We start from the raw sequence: 19,955 nt of genomic DNA, 5'->3' as shown, positions 1-19,955 counted from the left end.
AGAAAATTACTGTAAAAATTAATATGGGGAAAGCAATAACCATCGTAAGAACACCTATAGGTACATTTGAAAGAAAGATCAGCAACTTCCACTCAGTTGGGTTAGTTTCACTTACAAATACTATGGTGGATACCACTACTTAAGAGCACAGCTCTGCTGGTTTTGTAGCTCACAGAGGCGACCTGTTTAGAAGAGGTTCCTCTGCAACTCATTTCCTAGGACCATGGACTTTGGGTAGCCTGTGAGACTTAAAAGAAAGGCAACTTGCGAAGCTACAAGCAAGCGGAGGAGGATCCTCCCCTGAGAAAACGGATGCACTTGGAACTGTTACTGAACCAGCTTCCCATCTGTGCCCCACCCCCCCATGACATTAAGATGGAAAAATACGGTCTCATAAAAGTCTCCAATCAGAAGAGCAATGTAAATAATGCGCTACAGCCTCTGCCTGTAGTAATTTCTGAAATTCTTAGCTAAGTCAATAAACACACAGAATAGGAGCTTCTCAAAGATGTTCTGTGGATGTTGATTTTAAAGGTGCCGATAAAAAAAGAGAAAATGTGACAGAGCCATGAAACCTTAATCTTTGTTACTTTATAAACAGATGCAATTTGCCTTCATCTTAATGAGCAAAGGAGGCTGACCGGAGAAAGGCAAAGATTGGGAGAAAGAGTTGGCTCATACTCAAATATGAAAAAAAAATCACAAAGTCCAAAGGAAAAAACAAGGCAGTTTTAGTAGAAAGGGTTACTTAATGATCTTTATTCCATTGAAAACTCCACTGATATTTCAAACAATAAATACTACATTTGGATAAGAATATTTGATTGCATTTGCTATGCTTTGACATAAATTCTTATGGATTTGTTTTCTTTAAAAGAAAATGTGTAGACTTCTTTGAAAGGGTAGTATTATCTTTTAGAAGAAAAACTGGTGTGCATGTATTCATATATACGTATACATGGTACATGTATATGTTTATATGAAGGTCACATCTTACTCATTTACATATATGATTTTCAGCCCTATTTCTACAATTCTTTTAGAACCACTATTACAAGATTACCACCATCTGCAGTTACTCTTTATTAAGTGACTACTAGGCTGTAGGTCCGTATGAACCGATGGAAAGCCTTATCTAGGAGATATTCAGGTGAAGATGAAGGGTGCTAGTGCCAGCGTCTGCCAACTCTCAGGGTGAGCTCATTCTGTCGTGATGGAGATTAGGGCCTGAGCTCGAAGAATCTTCTCCCATAGCGACAGCACGGGATGTGACAGCAAGAAACACAAGATAAATGCAGGCCGCACTGTCTGTTTCTGGACCATTCAAATTTGCTGAGGCCCAAACTTCAGGGGAAGGCAGAAAGCAAAAAGCTAGTAAGCAGGCTGCCTAGATTCCCGCTGCCATACTCTTGGGGCTCTAAGTCGAGTAAGGCTGTAGTTTTGGTTACTGGGCAACTACGTTTGCTAACTCAGTTTGGACATACTATGCCTGCCGCAGACCAACAGTCCTCTACTACAGCTAATTACAGCAAACACTGAAATTACGCACCCTTTAATTCTGCTTTTAAAAACAGATACCTTTACTTAAAAGATGCATTTCAAATTTAGACTAAAAACAAGACTATATTCAACCTGACAATGAGAGGAGTGCAACTGGCACCTTAAAATTGAGAACTTTAAAGTTTGAACTTAATGCTCATTACAATAATTATTGAGCTTGGGAATGGGAAGTTGACATTTTCAAATTTCTACCCTAAGAAGGATTTCCTTGATTTTTTAAAAAAAATTCCCATACTTCTTTTAAAACACTAATATTTATATTCTAAAATACCAGGACTTCATTCATGTTTCACACACAAAAAAATTACCCTTCAGAACAAATATCCTAATATGTGTTAGTGATATAATTCATTTGTTTCAAGGATTTATTTTGATTTATTTATGTAGTCATCTCTCTCTCTCTCTCTCTCTCTCTCTCTCTCTCTCTCTCTCTGTGTGTGTGTGTGTGTGTCTGTCTGTCTATCTGCATGTTTATTGTTCCTGGAAGAAGCCACTAGAATCCCTGGACCTAGGCTTACAAATATCAGTGAGCTTCATAATATGGGTGCTGTGAATGAAAATTGGGGTCTTCTGAAAGAGGAATGAACTCTATCAAGTAGGAGCTGCCTCTCCAGCCCCATGATAAGTTTCTACATACCTGCAAAAAATACACTTAGTTTTCAATTAGGATACTAGGGTACACTTTAAAAGCTGTACAAACATACATCTATTGTATCATGTGAATACCATCTTATAGTTCAAGTTTTACTCCTCAAAAGCATTTGAACTCCTTAACCTCCACTTTAATTTGGGAAAATTTGGATTTTCACCTTTTGTAATAGACTAATTTCTAGGAACTTGGCATGCCCTGTGGAGTAAGTCACTCTTGCTTTGCTACTTTCTGCTACTCAAAATGAAGATTGATTGCTCAGTTCTGCTTTGGAGAATAATTACTATGGTCTTGCCATGTCATGACTGGCTGTAACTCATTTATCATTTATTTGCTATTTTCAAGGCTGAAGTAAGGCAGTCCTATAATTTAAGTCGAAACAAGCTCACACAAATCATATTTCCATAACAAAACCTGGCAAGACGACATAATTTGTCAGTAAAAAGCTTGGTAACATTTAGCATTGTACAGCCTTAGCTGAGTCTATGCTAGATGCTAACCTACCCTGGACTGGAAAATCAAATGAAAAGGAGACAAGAAACAAACCCAGGAACGTGCCTTTTAGAAGTACGTAACTCATGGCACGGTGCAGATACCTAATGAATAGCTCATGAATTAGGTACATCATCCAAATGAAGGTTAGTGCTTCTGTATTTAGGTATTTTCAACATGCTGGAGCAATAAGTGGTGAGGCTAAAGTTTTAAAACCCAGACTGTAAGATCTTTCAATATCTTAATACATGTACCAGGAGAATAAAACACAGTAGGAAGTACCATCTCCAACTTGGTCTGTGTAAAACTGGGAAGAAACAACACAAACGTGAAAGACCTTGCTTACTCTACTGATAGAAAAAGAAAAGCTTTACTTAAAGAAAAAAAAAAAAAAGACTGCAAGAATCTCATACTACAGGGCCAAAGTAATCCCTTCTCTCTTCTGTGTAATGACAGTTGTTTGATGACAACTGTGTCATAGTCTTCTTCAGGATCTCCTGCCTCTTAGCCCGTTCAAGATTGGGAATTCTGACATGATAGCTGTCATTTGCCATTTGCAAATCGCTTTGGAAATGATTTTCTGCCTCTGCTTAAATACTTTTAATCCTGAAAGTATTTTTATTGTCCAGTCATCCTCGGTAAATATGCTTATCTATTTCCTTAAAGTGATTTCATTGTTGTCCTTCATCAAGCATAATGCCATAAGCTATATCCTGTGGCTAGAGTAAATGACAAATTCAAACAAAGGACAACTTTATTCTCTGCACAAGGAAGACCCTGGGAAAAAAAGCCTCCTACTATATTTTTCTTTTAACCTTCAAGGGTTCATAAAACAGATCTACATCGGAGGCATTTGGGTTAGAAAAATAAGATATTGTCAGCTCAAACTATTTTTGTATAACTCCATATAGAATACTATGGAATTACATTCTTAACCAGCAGCAGTATGAATCACAGAGCACACGAATGCATTGTCAAACGTCATCATACTGCACTGCAAATTACACAGAAACAAATTTGTTGTATGCTTAAAACTATTAGAGCTATAACTGGAATATATGCAACTTTATCTAATTCTAATGTTACATTTTCTTTTCTAAAAGGGTAAGGTAGAATGTACATTTCTATCTTCAATGTAAAGATGCCAAAGTTATAGTCTCATAATCTCGCTATATTTCTATAATATGCAAATAAATATATACTCACAGGGGATAGAATACCTATAAAATATGAAATACTTTACAAACAAATAATATTTTCAATGAAGTATAGTAGTATTTCAAACTGAACCACTTTCCTTGTTTGTTACATACATCTTAGAATGTCGAAATAGGCTCAGGCAACAACACCACATCCTGAGAACTAACAAAACATCCATCTATGAGAAATGTTTGCTGCTACATCACGCTCAAAGTCATACATATGAGCATAATCCAAGTCCACAATAACACTTCCTACTTGAATAGCACATCATAATACAGTCATTTTTTTCTTGGATTTGTCTGATTTAAGTCATCAAACAACATTGGGGTGTGGTATTTATTATTCCCACCATAGAAAACTTAAGAATTGGGAAGGTAAAAGGACTTGAAAGGTGCTGGGGCACATCTATCATTAATTTTCCTGCAGAAAGTAATCCTTAACTTTACATTTTCCTATGAAGAACTGAGGCCTAAAAACTTACAGTTCTATAGTCTATGTATCAGAATTGGTATTCAAACATAAACTTGAATCTTGCTGATTATTGACTTTTAATAAACGTTGGCCTTACTCATGCCCAATGCCTAACACATAGAAATACCTTAAATAAGACTTGCTATCCTTCAATGATACTTTCAAAGAAGGAGATTTCATGACACTCCTTTTTGGGGGGACTATTATTCCACTAGATTAGAGGTATGTAACATTTCCCAGAGGAATAAGAAAGAGGAAAAGGGTTCTAAATTTCTTACCCAAAGAAAACAGGGTTTGTGTTTTTATTAGAAACAAACCTTTGTTCCAGACCTCCTGTCTACTGTCTCTCATTTTCTTTTCTTTTTCTTTTTTTTTTTTTTTTGAGACAGATAATTGTCTCTCTCATTCCCAAGGAAACACACAATCTCCTTATGTAAATAGAAATCAGATCTGTGAGGTTCATTAAAATTTTTGGTGTGTTGCACATCAAAAAATTCTGACAGACATCTGTCTCTTTCAGTAAACAAAGTGCTAATCCTTTATTTAATGAGATACAGGAGTAATCTCTGCAGCTCAGCTTCTAAATTATGTTTTTCAAATAATACTCATGCATCAGTGAATAAAAGTGCCATTCAAGCACCTTGTCTTACAATGGCTTTATATAATGTGTTTCCAAAATTAACACCTCCTAATGAATTTCATTTTGGAGTGTGGAGATGGAAAATGTCAATAATTCATAAAATGCTTTCACCAGGCACATTCTAATTTAAACACTTAAACATAGTATCTATAGATTCTGCAGACACAGCGATGGCCCTTTATTTTGTAATAACATTCTATTTCATTGATGGATCCGTAAAACCTTTCAAACTGCTAATTTAATCTTTTAAAAGAAAATGGCTATTAGCAGACTCTTTTGAAAATCTCTTTGTAATAGCTCTATTGTAAATAATAATTTTTCAAAGTTATTATTGGTAGTACTTAAAATCAATACTACATTTAGTTCACCAAGGATGTACCCTTGTTGTAATGATTTGTCAGTACTGTATAATAAGCACGTGGGATTTACAGTTGCTAAGTAAAAAAGACAGTCACTTCAGTGTATAAGACTATGTGTGTATTGTTGTGTACGTCCTGTGCTACCTCTGTCTTATATGATGATTGTAATGTTGAACATATGAAGTTTTTTTGACTTTTGGAGTTTTAGAGTTCTTGTTAATCTGTAGTGTGAATAACTAATATCATTATTTTGTTTTCTGAGTAATTATATCTTGTTTCCATATGAAAACAGAAAAAAAAGGAAGATGTAAGTGGAGGAGTTGGGGTTCAAATCTCTCACAGTTTCTAGCCATGACTGCCATGTTAGCTACTGAAAGGTCTCTTTCACATAAAACCCTGAACTTGTAATAATGTTTAGGCAAATATGTCCATCCCCTTGGGAAGTTTACAGTCTAACAATTGGTGATGTTCAGGGACTCCATCCACCCAAGGCAAGTTTATCATAAGAGTTTCCCAGGGAACCTGAGGAAAGGGATTTGAAACAAACCCACACAAAATTGAACGATGAAGGGGAACTAAAAGATTCAATCAAGGAAAAGCAAGTAATATCAAAACGAACACTTGTGAAACTAGGATAAGAGTGTGGAAGAAGGGAAACACATTTATGAAACTCATGTAAATGCCTCATCAAACTTGGGACTGTAGACATGAGATACGAAACAAAACATAATTTGTATGTGAGGATTATAGGGTCAATATTCAAAATCAATGTTAAATATGTGATTTCTAGAACTGAGACAAATATTAACTCAAGTTTGGACTTTTAATAGAAAGTATAAATTTTTTACTCATTTAAAATCACTCATTGATTTAAATATGTGTATTTATTTTTCAAGTGTATGAATATTTTACCTGCGGTTTTGTCTATGTACCTTTGCATGCCTGGTGACCAGGAGGCTAGAAAAGCATCAAAATTGGAGTTACACACATTTCTTTACTGCCATTCAGGTACTCAGAACTGACCTCAGCCCCTCTACAAAAGCTGCAAACGCTCTAACTTCACAGCCTTTTCTACACACACACACATGCACACACATACACACACACACACACACTCACACATGCACATACACACACATGCATACACACACACATACTACACACACACACACACTCACACATGCACATACACACACATGCTACACTCACACACACTCACACATGCACATACACACACATGCTACACTCACACACACTCACACATGCACATACACACATGCATACACATACACACACATACTACACATATACACACACAAACACTCACACACACTCACACATGCACATACACACATGCATACACATATACACACATACTACACACATACACACACAAACACTCACACACACACTCACACACACACATACACACATAAACACACACACACTCACACACACTGCATACATATATACACACGCACACACATATATACACATACACTCACACACATGCATACACATATACACACACACACACCTATCTCTGTCTGCCTGACTGTCTGTCTATTTAATACTTTATAAAATATGGAAGTCAACTCATAGTAAAATTCTAAGTCTTAATATTTTTAGTTTAAACCATCTTCCATTATTTCAGAAATACTTCTTGATTTTAATAACCCAAATAAATTTCATTTTAATTTAAACACTCATTATATTATTAAGTGTCTTATTTTACCACAGGTACTATCTATTGAATTCTTTTTAAAATTGCCCATATTTTGGGGCTGAGATTCATGAAACACAACTTTAGCTTTAATAACTACCAGAAACATATCTATATAGAAAGAAATAAAGTGAGTTTAGTAGAATATTTGTATAGAAGCATACATTTAAAATCTCTTTTGAGAGAGTACAGCACTTGGAACAGTGTCATAGCATATAACAAGTCACCTAAAGCAAGGGGTCGGCACCTCACTTCAGTCAGTAATGTCTAAAAGAGAAAAAAAGGAAAAATAAAGTAAAAGAGGATTACATAAAAAAAATATATTCTATTGTAATAGAAATATATATTCTATTGTAAATATATATTCTATTGTAAATTCAAAGTTGGAGGTTAAATTGTATAAATGTCACTTTAGGGGTTTAATGGAGGGGAAAAATAATGATTTTGTTTCAGTCCCTAAAATTTGTTTTTCCTTTTATTTGACTTTTTTTTTTTTTTTTTTGGTTTTTCGAGACACGTTTTATTAAAACAAACAAAGGTGTTTGTGAGTTTCCTAGCAGATGTTGACTCAGTATTAAGAAAACAAAATAAGAAGACCAACAGCAGAATATAAGGGAAAGCACTCGCTGTTATTTCTGTTTGTGGAATCCTGTTTCTCTGCTTCTTGTTCCACATTATATTCTATACATTTGTATAGATTTTCTCATATTTCTCCCTTAAGCCAAGGCAACTTATTATAAACATTATCTTCTTGAATACACATTCATAGGTAAATCAGGGAAGAATACCTGTCATTCTTAGAAGCATGAATCTTACATTCTATATTAGGAGGTTGCTTATAATATAATTATCACCTTGCTGTATGCACTTTGACCTATAATAGAAGATAAGTAAAATAGTTCAGTGTCCAGTGAGTGGCAGTTAGCTGGTATGCTGGTTAGTTTTTATAACAACTTGACACAAGGTAGAAGCATTTAAGAGGAGGGATCCTCAATTGAGAAAATGGTGCCATAACAACAAGCTGTAGGCTAGCCTGTGGAGCATTTTCTTAATTAGTGACTCATGTGGGAAAGCCCAGCGCATTGCTGGTGAGGTCACCCTGGGCAAGAGATCTGATAGAAAGCAGGCTGAGAAATCCAGGAGCAGTAAGGAAGTCAGTAACATGTCTTCATGGCTTTGGCATCAGCTCTTACCTCCAAGTTCCTGTTCTGTGTGTTACTACCCTGATTTCCTTTGACCATAGTGTTTCATCACAGCGATAGTAACCCTAACTAAGACAGCTGGGATGACGGAATCATGCTACTGACTTGTCAGGGATACATTGTAACAATCACTAACGACAAAGAATTACCAGGAATGTCACCTGAATAGCTCCTACTTCAAGTGAGGACACAGTTAAGCAACTATGTTTCCTTTACAATAGAAAATATATATACTTTTATGTAATTTTTAGAAAGTACTTTCATTTCAATATGAAATATCTTTTTTGGCTTTTAAGAAGTTTTTCATTTCATTGTGAACTAAGAATGAAATGAAAAACTTCTTAAAAGGCAAAAAAGATACTTCATATTGAATTTTTAATTCATGTAAGCACTTTTTACATTTAATACAAATGAAAGTACTTTCTAAAAATTACATGTCTACTACATAGCATGATCTTTTAGAAGACGTAACTTTAAAGACCATATATACTTCAGATACAAAGTGTATTTTTCAGAACATATCTATCAGAATATGCTTTGTGAATCTACTGTAAAGTAATGTCTGTACATCAGTCTCCATCAGTTAGTGCTATGCCTTATCACCTACAGCTATGCCTAAAATAGAGACGCTACTTCATCTAAGATGTTTTAGTATTTTTTTATGATATGAGACTTCTTCATCCCCCATGATTTTGAACAACTGACCCATCTTCACTTCTAGACAAAGTGGAAATTAAAGATAACATAGTTGAAGTGGGTGTTGGCTTATATAACTGCTATGCTGAAGTGTATAGTTTTCAATATTTAAACAGCATTCTTTGCTGGTTTTTTTTTTTTTTTGGTCATTGTTGTTGATAATGTACTAGTTACTCTTTTAAAATGCAGAGGAAACAGCTAATATGATTTGCTCCATCCAGCTAAACTTTAAATATAATGCCTACTAAAGGCAAAGAGTTTCCATTGAGGAGCTTTTAAAGTATGGTTGAACAAATGCATGCCTGAAGTAAGGGGCATGTTTCACAAGAGCCAGAGGCTATGTGCAATCATTATGTAGGAACCCTTGCTATGAATCTATTTAAATATCAAAACAATGCCTGGATCTCAAAATTATCACCCTGAGCTGCAGCTTAAAGGCTGAGTGTGATAATCCAGTTTTAAAGATGAAGAAAAGTAGGGAAGGAAATATCAAAATATTAATTAAAGTTCCCAGTTCCAGAAGGAGACAGACCTGGGGATTTATAACGTGCAATCTGCTTTTTAGGCTTCAACTAATTGATGTTCTACAGTATCAGGAGAAGTTTACAAGTCAACTCAAACCAAGAAACTTTTCCCTTTTAAAAAATAAAGCAGCACGTGTTGAGTTCCTTGTTTTAAGTGTCAGTAGGCTAAAGAGTGAAGATTAAGAGTGGAATAATAATTTGAATAATAATTCATTTGCAAATTTGATCTAGTTTTGTACTTACATACTAAGTGTACGTGGCCTAGAGAATCTAGCTTTTACTTGCAAGTACCTGATGTGCACATTTGGGGGCCAGCTTTTAGATATATTATATTTATCAAATTATTTTTATCAAAATGCACTCACTATTAGTGCATGCATGCATTCTACATATATTGGTCAGAGCTTGGTGCAGTTCTATTCTCTACTAATATGCCTGTTGAATTAAAAAAAAAGAGAGTTGTAGTATTAAATACTAATTTCTTAGAAATCCAACAAATACATACTACAAAGCAGGACAGCCTAATTTATCAGTGTGCTTTAATGTTTTGAAAGTGAAGCTGTCATCTTTAAACCAAACACAGTTTTCTTCTAATGCTATCAAACTGATTTCTTAATGTTATGTACAAGTGAGTTTATGCATTTTTAGGATTTGCTTCTCTTCTATGAATCTTCTCCCTGTGTTTATTGAACTATATATTATCTATTTGAATTCAGCACCATTAAAGTCTTAAAAAACCATTTATTGCCCTACACATATTACTGGTCCTGTCACTGAACAGAGCCCTCTTCCAGGTTTATAGCTAATGTAGCATTTCTTCATGACATCAATAGATTAAACCATTTACTGCCAGAAAAAGTATGTGAGAATGGAACAAACTAATTCTGCTACAAGAAAACTCAATAAATCTGTCCAGTTGTCTGATGTTCACTTTCATTTAAAATCAGTTTATATTTATCTTTCAGACTTTGAGAAGGAAGAAGAGAGAGGTTAAATTCTTTGCTTGCTTCCCCTAGTAGCAATGCTTCCTTGATTATGTTAATAAATGTCAGCTAAATAAAACCAGATCTATTATTTTTGATATGTACTTGGGAATATTTAGGAAGTGGTCAGTGAGAGTTATAATAAAATTAAAAAAATCTATCTAGTGTTTTTAGAGGCACATAAGTCCTTTATTATAGAAAAAGGCTATATAACTAAGACTAACTGGCTGAACTTTATGATATTAGTTTGACATCTTATATTTACCATTAGAAAAGTAGTGATTAGTAAACCTCGTTAGCTTCCATTTGGACAAAGAAAATAAAAATGTAAATGCTTACTTTGACTTGTAAGAATTCTGTCTGTTTATTTGTTTGTTTGTTTATTTATTTATTTATTTATTCCTTCTTTTCTTCATTCATTCATCCATCCATTCACTCACGTAGTGAACGATCCTGGGGGCTAAAGCTTAGGTGTCATATACACCTAAGCAAGCCCTCTACCATTGTTCCTTGTTGTAGATTTTCACACTGATAGTTAAGGACTAAAAAAGTCAGAGGGATTGCTCGTAGCCTTCTTGTCAGTACTATTGTAGAGGCAAATTTCTTTTACCTTGAAAGAGACACTCCTTCAATATCTTCTTTTTCTGATCTTCCCGCATACAGGTGCGGATTATGTGCAATACTTGCATAATCACTCATGGAGAGCTATTCTGACATTTCGACGAAGCACTGGAAGTTAGAATAGGTGCTCACGGGGAATACAACTTTCTCTCTGAGTTTTGTGTGACAATATTGTTTTTCTTGATTTTGCTAAACACAGTGCAAGTAGAACAATAAATGTTCATTAAAGCAGACTATGCCCATACCTAGAACTGTACTGTATATATCATATATCAATGAAAAATGCAAAAAATACCTCAGATAGATGCCAACAATTCTATTATGACCCATTTGATTTTCTGAAAGCTTAGTTTGAATGAATGCCTTGGTTTTATATTTATGTAGTATTCCACACAAAACTTCCCCTTTTATTGTAGAAAAACAGCTTGGTTATAGGACTATTGTTTCCGTAACTGACTCTCCTTAGGTGAACTGTACTGACTGTCCAAGTCTGTGTCCTGTCATGTTACACTTATCATTTAATACCATGTTTAATAATTACCTCTACTCTAACATCAGTTTTTATGAAGTCTTTTCTCATATATGACATTCTCAGGCACATCTCATGTGGCGTATAGATTTTCTGTGTTTGAAAGCTAACTCTTAGGAAGATGATTTCACTGTAATTTATCCCTTTGGAGATATATAGTAAGATACCATTCCAGTTAATACGTTAAATACAAGTGTGAAAACTAATCAAATTCAACAATTTAAAAGATTATTTACAATTTTAGGCATCTTCATCTGGTTCAAATGTATTAATCTCAGCTGATTAAACTATAACAGCCATCTGAGAAATAGCAAATATGCAAAATATTCAAAGAGGTTATGAAATGATTAACATTTTATCTAAATAGATTTATATATCAACCTTAATATCTTTATAAGTCTAAAAAGTGTCTATAAATGCCTTACTTCTTTGGATACACAATATGTACAAATATCCCTATGTGATCCTGTATAGAGTCACTTGAAAACAGAGCTCAATGCAAGGTTTCTGATTCAGGTAATTAACATGAGGGGTGGGGCTGGGGTTGATCCCATGAAACAAGTATGGAAGGACAGAATGCCATCCAACTGAAGTGCAGGAAGCTGGTGTAATTACCAAGAGTTCCTCCCTACATCTGACAAAAGTCACTGTGTTTAAGGTCCTTGTTATTTTGTTTTGTTTTGTTCTTAAGGAACACAGGATCTCTCTGTGTAGCCCTTGCTGTCCTGGATTTCTCCACGTGGACCGGGCTGGCTTCAAACTCCGAGACCCACCTGCCTCTGCCTTCTACATGCTGGGATTAAAGATGTCCAGTCATGATAAAAGATATTCTTGAACATCACGAATTTCCCTTAACACATGCAAATGGCTGGATCCCCAGCCAATGGACCCTAGAGAAGAACAGTGGTCAGACATGAGGCATCTGGGAAGAGAAGTGAATAATATAAAAAAGTGGACCTTAATGCTCATCCAAATGAGTTGTTATCAATATTAGGTCATGGGAGTGCAGCCTGAGTTCAGAAGCATCTGCTATAAAGTGTGTGTATGCCTGTGCACATTTGAATAAATCAGAGACTAGGTCTTCATCATTAACTTTTACATTCTAGTAATACACTTTCCTTTTTTTTGTTGTTATTTCAACTTGATATAATATTAATATTATGGCTTTTCTTTTACACACCAGCTTTTCCCTACTCATTGCCCAATAAAAGGATGCTTTTCAATTTTGTTTTGAATTCTGCTACCACAATATTACTAACTTACTTTTGTAACATCCTTTCCAATTATTGGCAGAGGAGAGTAGAAATTTTAGAACAGGAATTAGAGGTCTAACTTTACATAGTACACTGTTGCTGGCAGAGAATACAGAAGTGTGGCACTTGTGGTTGAACCTGTGTATGCTCTAAGCAATTCTAGGCACAGAAAAAGAGTAAGATGAAACAACTAGATCCCCTGTTGTGAACTCACTGTCAGGTAGCTCAGATAGAGCAGGTGGCTCAGGCTCTGGGAGAAGTCTTAATTCTTTCTACATGTTCATTTTATGATAACATTTATTTGAATTTTGTCTATTGTTCATGATTCCTCTTTTGCTAAGATAAACTGGGTTTCAATAGACTTTTATCATAATAAATTCTTAAATAGATTGCTCTAGTGTAAACACAAATGCCTGTTTTATGATCACTTAGCCTTAAATGATATAGAAAGGGAAGGGTAAAATGATTTAATTATATCATAATCTCAAAAATGAAAGAAAAAAATGTAAAGATATAACAAAGAACAGTAATTTAAGATACAGCCTTTAATTCAGAATAGTGCAAAGAAATCCTGATTTTTTTTTTTTTTGAGACAGGGTCTCTTGTGTAACCTTGGTTGTCCTGGAACTCACTTTGTACAGCAGGTTGGCCTCAAACTCAGAGAAATCTGCCTGCCTCTACTTCCTTAGTGCTGGGTTTAAAGGTGTGGGCTACCATTACTCAGTAGAATCCCAAGTTCATGAAGAATGATAAAAGTAACAGGAGTATTTTCAATTTCAACTTGTATGTTTTCATTTACTGATTTATATACAGAAAAGTAATCTCTTATGACATTTTAATAACCTGAATTGAATTTAAACATCTATCAATGTCAAGCTGACTAATTTCACATTGAAGTTAAAATATTCATAAACAAGCTAAAGACCAAAGAATATATTATTTGGTAAGGAGTAGGCACACAATAAATAGCTGCTGAGTGGTTGACTTTATGAAGTTAACTATGGATTAATAATTAGTTTCTTGATGGAAGAAGACCATAGAGAAAAAAGGGTGTGTATACCATTTTCTCAACAAAAGTATAACTTCTTTCAGACTCACTGGAGAAAATAAGCACAGAAGTAATAAAAGGTGTAAAATGTATTGCACTGAGTAATGAAAACATGGTTTCAAAAGTCAGGATCTCAATGCTTTGCATACAGAGTATATACCCATATGAGTTCATAAGTATATACTTCAGTGATTGTCGCGGCAGATCCTACATTATATGTCTGTGCCATTGCTTTTGGATGCACAGATACGCTGTAATATCTGTGCTGATGCTCATCATTCTCTGGGTATTGGGATGTTGTGCAATTCAGACATGCAGGTTTAGCTGGCAGACAACTTAAAAGCATTTGATGGCAGTTCTCCAAAACAGACATTGAAATCTTAAAACGATATATGTAAAACCAAGAAAATAGGACAGGCACAGTAGAAGAGGAAAAGTGAGTTGCATCAACTATAAAGAGTAGAAGCAAGGACAGATCCTGCCCTCCATCTGGCATCTCATGAACGTAATTTGATAAGGAAAAGTGTACAGAGCCGTCTCAATGGTGGGACTCTGAGACGATGAGCAAAGCATTGTGGGAATTGGGACATATTCTTTGTAATCACAGACTAGACTTTTTCATTCTTAAGATTTTATTTCCAATGCTCATGGCTGACTCACCCTCAGTTCACAGGTATCTGTTACCATCTGGATCCTAACTTTGTAAAAGATGGAGAAGACAGATAAAAACATCTGTCATTACTGCGAATACTTCATGTAGCAGGACTCCATATGGTAAGCAATAAATCCATTTATTATTATTATTATCAAAGTATTTTTATAAAGGTCAAAAATTTAAAAACTAGCAAGAATATTTGATTACATTGTTCATAAATATTGACAATAATGAACCAGTAAGTGTTTTATTAGAAAAGAAAACTCTTATACATGAAGTGGTAGGCCAATTGCTTCTACTTAGTTTTGAAAGATCCTGGGATGTCACTTTCCTTGGGCATCATGTCTAACTGTTTGTATTTTTAAGTGGATAAATCTCTAAAATTTATATAATTATATTGTATTACAAATTCTTCAGGGATATGCATACATTTAAAAATTAATTATGTGTATATGTGAGTATGTGCCACATGAGTGCAAGTGCCATTGGAAGCCAGGATAGGACAATGGATCCCTTCGAGCTAAAGTTATGGATCATTGTAAGCAACAAAAGATGGGAATTGAGAACCTAATTCAGGTCCACTGGAATGGCAGTGAGTGTTCTTAACTCCAGAGTTAGCTCTTTAACTCCAAAGGTTATCACATTTGACCAATGTAAAAAAGGTGTTTTAGTACAAATTAAAAGTGTTTCCTGGATGTAAAACTAATATATGCAGGTGAAAGATTGTAGCAGACAGCATATAAGAACCTTGCCAATGTACAGGAGTGCCCAAAGAAAAGCCAAGCAGTTTACAACAACAACAGGAACAACAGGAATAACAAGAACAATGATGACAACAGCAAAATAGTAGTATCTACTGGGAGTATATACACTCTGTATGAAATTCTTCGTAGAACACATTCAGACCAGCTAATAATTATATTCACAGGGTTTCAGTCTGAGGGACTATTCAGTACAAAATGTGTTATAATATTTACTGAGTTCAGGAAAATATACCAAGGTTCTGATTATAGATGTGTTTTAATACACACACACACACACACACACACACACACACACACACACACACACACACAAATACAGATAGAACAACAGAAAAGTGCCTTTTGTGTACCTAAACATAATCTATAATACACTAAGTTCAGTGGAAATTCTACTAGAAAATTTAAAAATATAATAAACTGGTTATGGTCCAGTTGGCCTGCCACCAAACCGAGCAGCAGGATTGTCACCTAGGTTAACATATTGGTTCTGGATGCCTCCAATATGATGGGGTGTTAGGGTCTTAAGAACCTAAAGAACACTGAGGAAGGTGTAGGGTCCCCAAAGGAGTTAGGGGCTTAAGGCTAGTGTTTCCTTGACGTAAAGTTAAGGATATAAAATTTAAGATTTAGTCCATGGCCTTTTTCCAAAATAGATCTACTTCTTCTCTGCTCGTAAAAATCAAATATTGCTAGTTAAATATAATAGAGACACTGATAATATTTAACGTCATAAATACCGACAAAATTTCACAAAGACTCTCTCTCCACAAAACCTGAGATGTGAGTTCAGAACCAGCCTCAACTGTCCTACTGATTTCTCTTTACATGTGGACTCACTCTCTCTCTAGGTTATGTGTTGCTAAGGATCAAACACCAACTCATTGTGCATGCGGAGTGAAGACCCTACCGACTGGGCCAAATTCCAAGGCCTGGGTTAATGATCTTTACTACAAAAGTGTTGTAGTGGTTGAGAGCTAAGTTTTAAAGAATAGGTTCAGTTCCGATTCTATTTCATATCACCTACATAGCACTGAGTAAATTACGCATAATCTTTCTTCATTTGGCTCTCTTCGGGTTAAAAGGCATAGTAAAATTTATGTCTCATTGAAATACAGAGCAATCTTTTCCTCTCCTTCTCCACATTTCTCCATCTCTGTCTCTCTCTCGTATGTATACATATATGTACATGCCAGGGAGAGTATGTGGTCTGAGGACAATTTGTGAGGATCAGTTCTCCTTTACCACAAAGTCATTTTACTGACCAACCCTACCCCAGATATTTTTATTATTAACAAAGGATTCACATGAATGTCAGATCAAGGTTGAACACAAAACAAGAAAATGTACTATTTTTCTTTCACGGGCTTATACTTTTGCTAGGGAGATGACAAACTAATGTAATAATTATAAATTAACTATGTAGGCTAATTAGCAATAGAATACCAAGTTATATAAATAGGAAAATTTAGGAAGCAAATACAAATTTCTAAATAAATGTTCAGTGGAGAGTGACTAGAGAAACATGACCAATTAGGAAGAGCTCAATGTGAAGGGACTTAAAGGTTAATTTGCAAGAATAAAACAGGATACCTTACAACTTGCCAACTGAAATGAAAACCTTCAATTCTAATTTTAACTGACAATATCTATATAAATATAAAACATCCCATTCTTTTTAATCACTTAGTTTTTCTATTTCTACTTTAAAAACATGTCAGCCATTTAATGAATTAGAATTTCCAACAAAAATTTTAAAATAAAATAACCAAAGGCCTTGAAAATCTCAGCCATATGAACAGACGAAAGACTATCCTTTAAAATACACCTGAAATATTATTTTAAAATAGTAAATTAGAAGAGTCAAATCTTCCTTGAAATTCATATAGAAAAATTCAGAAACATGGTAAAGAGGTATTGAACAGGCCAGATTTGGATTATACTTTGGATAGGACAATTGATAATGACTTTAAATCCCTCTGTATCCTAAATGACACTTTTTTGTTGGCATAATGGCTGATTTCTCTCAGGGGCAGAATAAATCCCCATAACAATGTTAAGCTATAGTGAGCTGGCAAATTTGGAAGTGAGCTTGTAAAACTGCCAGATGACCTGTGAAACAAATTTCCAAAGGGGATATGAAATATTGGGGTAAGCGGAATGTTGTATTCTGATTCCAAATTAGGTAAAGTGTGCATTTTGTCGGGAGAGAGGAACGCATGCACAGAAGTGTGAATGGTCAGCAGGAAATTTAAACTAACAGTGCAATCAGGAGGAGGTGAGGGAGGCCCCACAACGCCAGTGGCAGGGACCAGTTATTAGGTGAGAGGCATGCAGCACTTAGGGCAGGTATGTCAGTGTCCTAGGAGGTAGGAGAAGCCTGCCTGCAGCAAGGGACACGCTGGAGTACGGGAGAACAATGCGCACTGGGATTGCCTGGCTTTCATGTTCTTGTATTGTTACCAGGGTAGTGAAACTTCATTTTCTTAGTAGGAGAAAAAAAAAAAAAAAACTGAGTATATTTGTGAGTGGTAAAAAAATATAAAGATTTGTTCAAATATTTAAATATTTGATAAATAAAATAATCACTGGCTTTAACAACGTTACACTGGCGCTGACTAATGAAAATCAAGGTCAGATAAATACCTTTGAAATCCATAGCAATGGCAGGGTCCACTTAGTGAAGTCAGTACTTGTGAGGGAACTTGTATTTTTTTTTTTCCTTTCTTTTGGGAGAATTAATACTCTTTTAGAAGCACACAATGTGCATATGTGTTCTGAGTGATAACGGGAACACTTAACCCTTTTCCTATCAATTTTAGGTACACGGATACCAAATAACAAAAATTGATTAAGTGTGACCTTCTTCAGCAACTACAGTTTATAGGTTCCAGTTAAAGTCTTTCAGCAAGAACTGATATTTTCCTGTGAACGAGGCTTATTCGGCTGCACGAGAGCAGCTCATATTAGGTGCCTAAAAAGAGGACCCTGAACACTCTTTAGACACCATTTAGACAAAGGTTTTAGACCCTGACCGCTATTTAGATAAAAGATTTCAAGTTTGTGAAGACAACTGCCCAGTCCTTGGGAGATTCCATTCTTTATGTGGCCTCTAAATAAGACTTTTATTTTAAACCGGGAAATGTCTAAAATAAACATCAAAGCAAACAATGGAAGAAAAATATCATAAGTGAGGATCATATATCCTGGTGAAGGAAGAGGACCTAGATTCTGTGATGACAGTTTGGTCTTTTTTTAGTACCCCTTTCTTTGCTTTTATTGCTTCTCTGAATCACTGCCCAGCAAGACTGTCCTAATTCGTTATCACTAACAATAGATATAAGAGTGCTTGTATTGGTATATTATAAACGGACTTACTTTTCTTATAAGTATTATGGCGTCATCTGACATGGATGTTTTAATTGGAAATTCAGAAATGCATTTTGAGATGAGGGTGGATATGCAAATACAAATGTTTATGTTTTATCAGATTGATGTTTGCCACAAGATGTTTACAACGAAATCATTGACTACTAATTCCCAGAATAACTCTTTCTATACTCAAGCTGAGTCATTGAAAATAGTGCTTGTATTTATTGAAAGTTTACAGTTCTCAAAGGCACGTTCGCAGTAGAGTTGAAAATGGTTCACCCATCTTGGCACAGACTAAGAGTCCAAAAAAACAAAAACAAAAAAACAAACAAAAACAAAAAAGAAAAACCAAAAAAACAAAACAAAGTTTATCACATGTATCTTTTCTTTTGGGTTCCCTTCTGAATCTTTCAATATATTTAATTACTACAACTTTGTAAGGACTGTCTCTCCATGTTGTTTGTTTGGAAACTGTGGCAAAGAGAATATGAATAAATTATTAAGTATGATCATTTACAATGATCAAATGACTTGACAAATGAAAGTTATTAAATATCAAAAAAAGTTGAAGAGAAAGCAGTGGATACATAAATGGCTTTTGTAGCACGTATAAGACATTCCATTTGATCCCCAGAACTGCAAGAAAAACAAGATACAGTGTTACTGAGTTAAGGCACGGGCAATTTTCTGTAATAAATGAAGAAATAGTTGGTTTCTGAACGTTTAAAAAGTGAAAATAGAATCAATCTCAGATTATTTAAGACAGATACAACTTTTTCTAGGCAGAAAAATCTAGAAAATGCAGGAGAAAAAATAATTAGATGCTAAATACTATGATGAGTATGTACATTCATACATGATATATATGATGAAAATATATATGGATGACTCAAAATTGTAATTAATGGTTGGGGGACACACTGAGATTCCTAGGTTACTAACAATAACTTGTTCTGTAAGAGCCTGTTCTGTAAGTCTGACCACCTAGAGTAATCACCGAGTGAAATCAAAGGAAAACATAAAAGCAAGATTGGGATTCACATGCCTCTATAATGAAATTGATGTTGCATGAAAACTTGAAAACACTTTAAATGCCAAGCAATGATTGAAGAGTAACAAAATAAAATGTAAGCTGGGCAGGGGAGGCACATCATTTAATCCCAGCACTCAGGAAGCAGAGGCAGAGGCAGACAGATCTCTGAGTTCAAGGCCAG

The 19,955-nt window shown here is 34.9% G+C and overlaps 1 protein-coding gene across 39 annotated transcripts in view; it reads right to left on the bottom strand.

Moving 5' to 3' along the window:
• The window catches only part of Adgrl3 (adhesion G protein-coupled receptor L3), an 808,741-nt gene that overhangs the window by 318,333 nt on the left and 470,453 nt on the right, over positions 1-19,955 (bottom strand). The gene's annotated exons all lie outside the window — the stretch shown is intronic.

The sequence above is a fragment of the Mus musculus genome, chromosome 5 (genome assembly GCF_000001635.26).
Source record: "Mus musculus strain C57BL/6J chromosome 5, GRCm38.p6 C57BL/6J".
In the NCBI taxonomy this organism is placed as follows: domain Eukaryota; kingdom Metazoa; phylum Chordata; class Mammalia; order Rodentia; family Muridae; genus Mus; species Mus musculus.
Note: the sequence above shows the minus strand (reverse complement) of the source record. Positions and strands in the feature narration are given on the sequence as shown.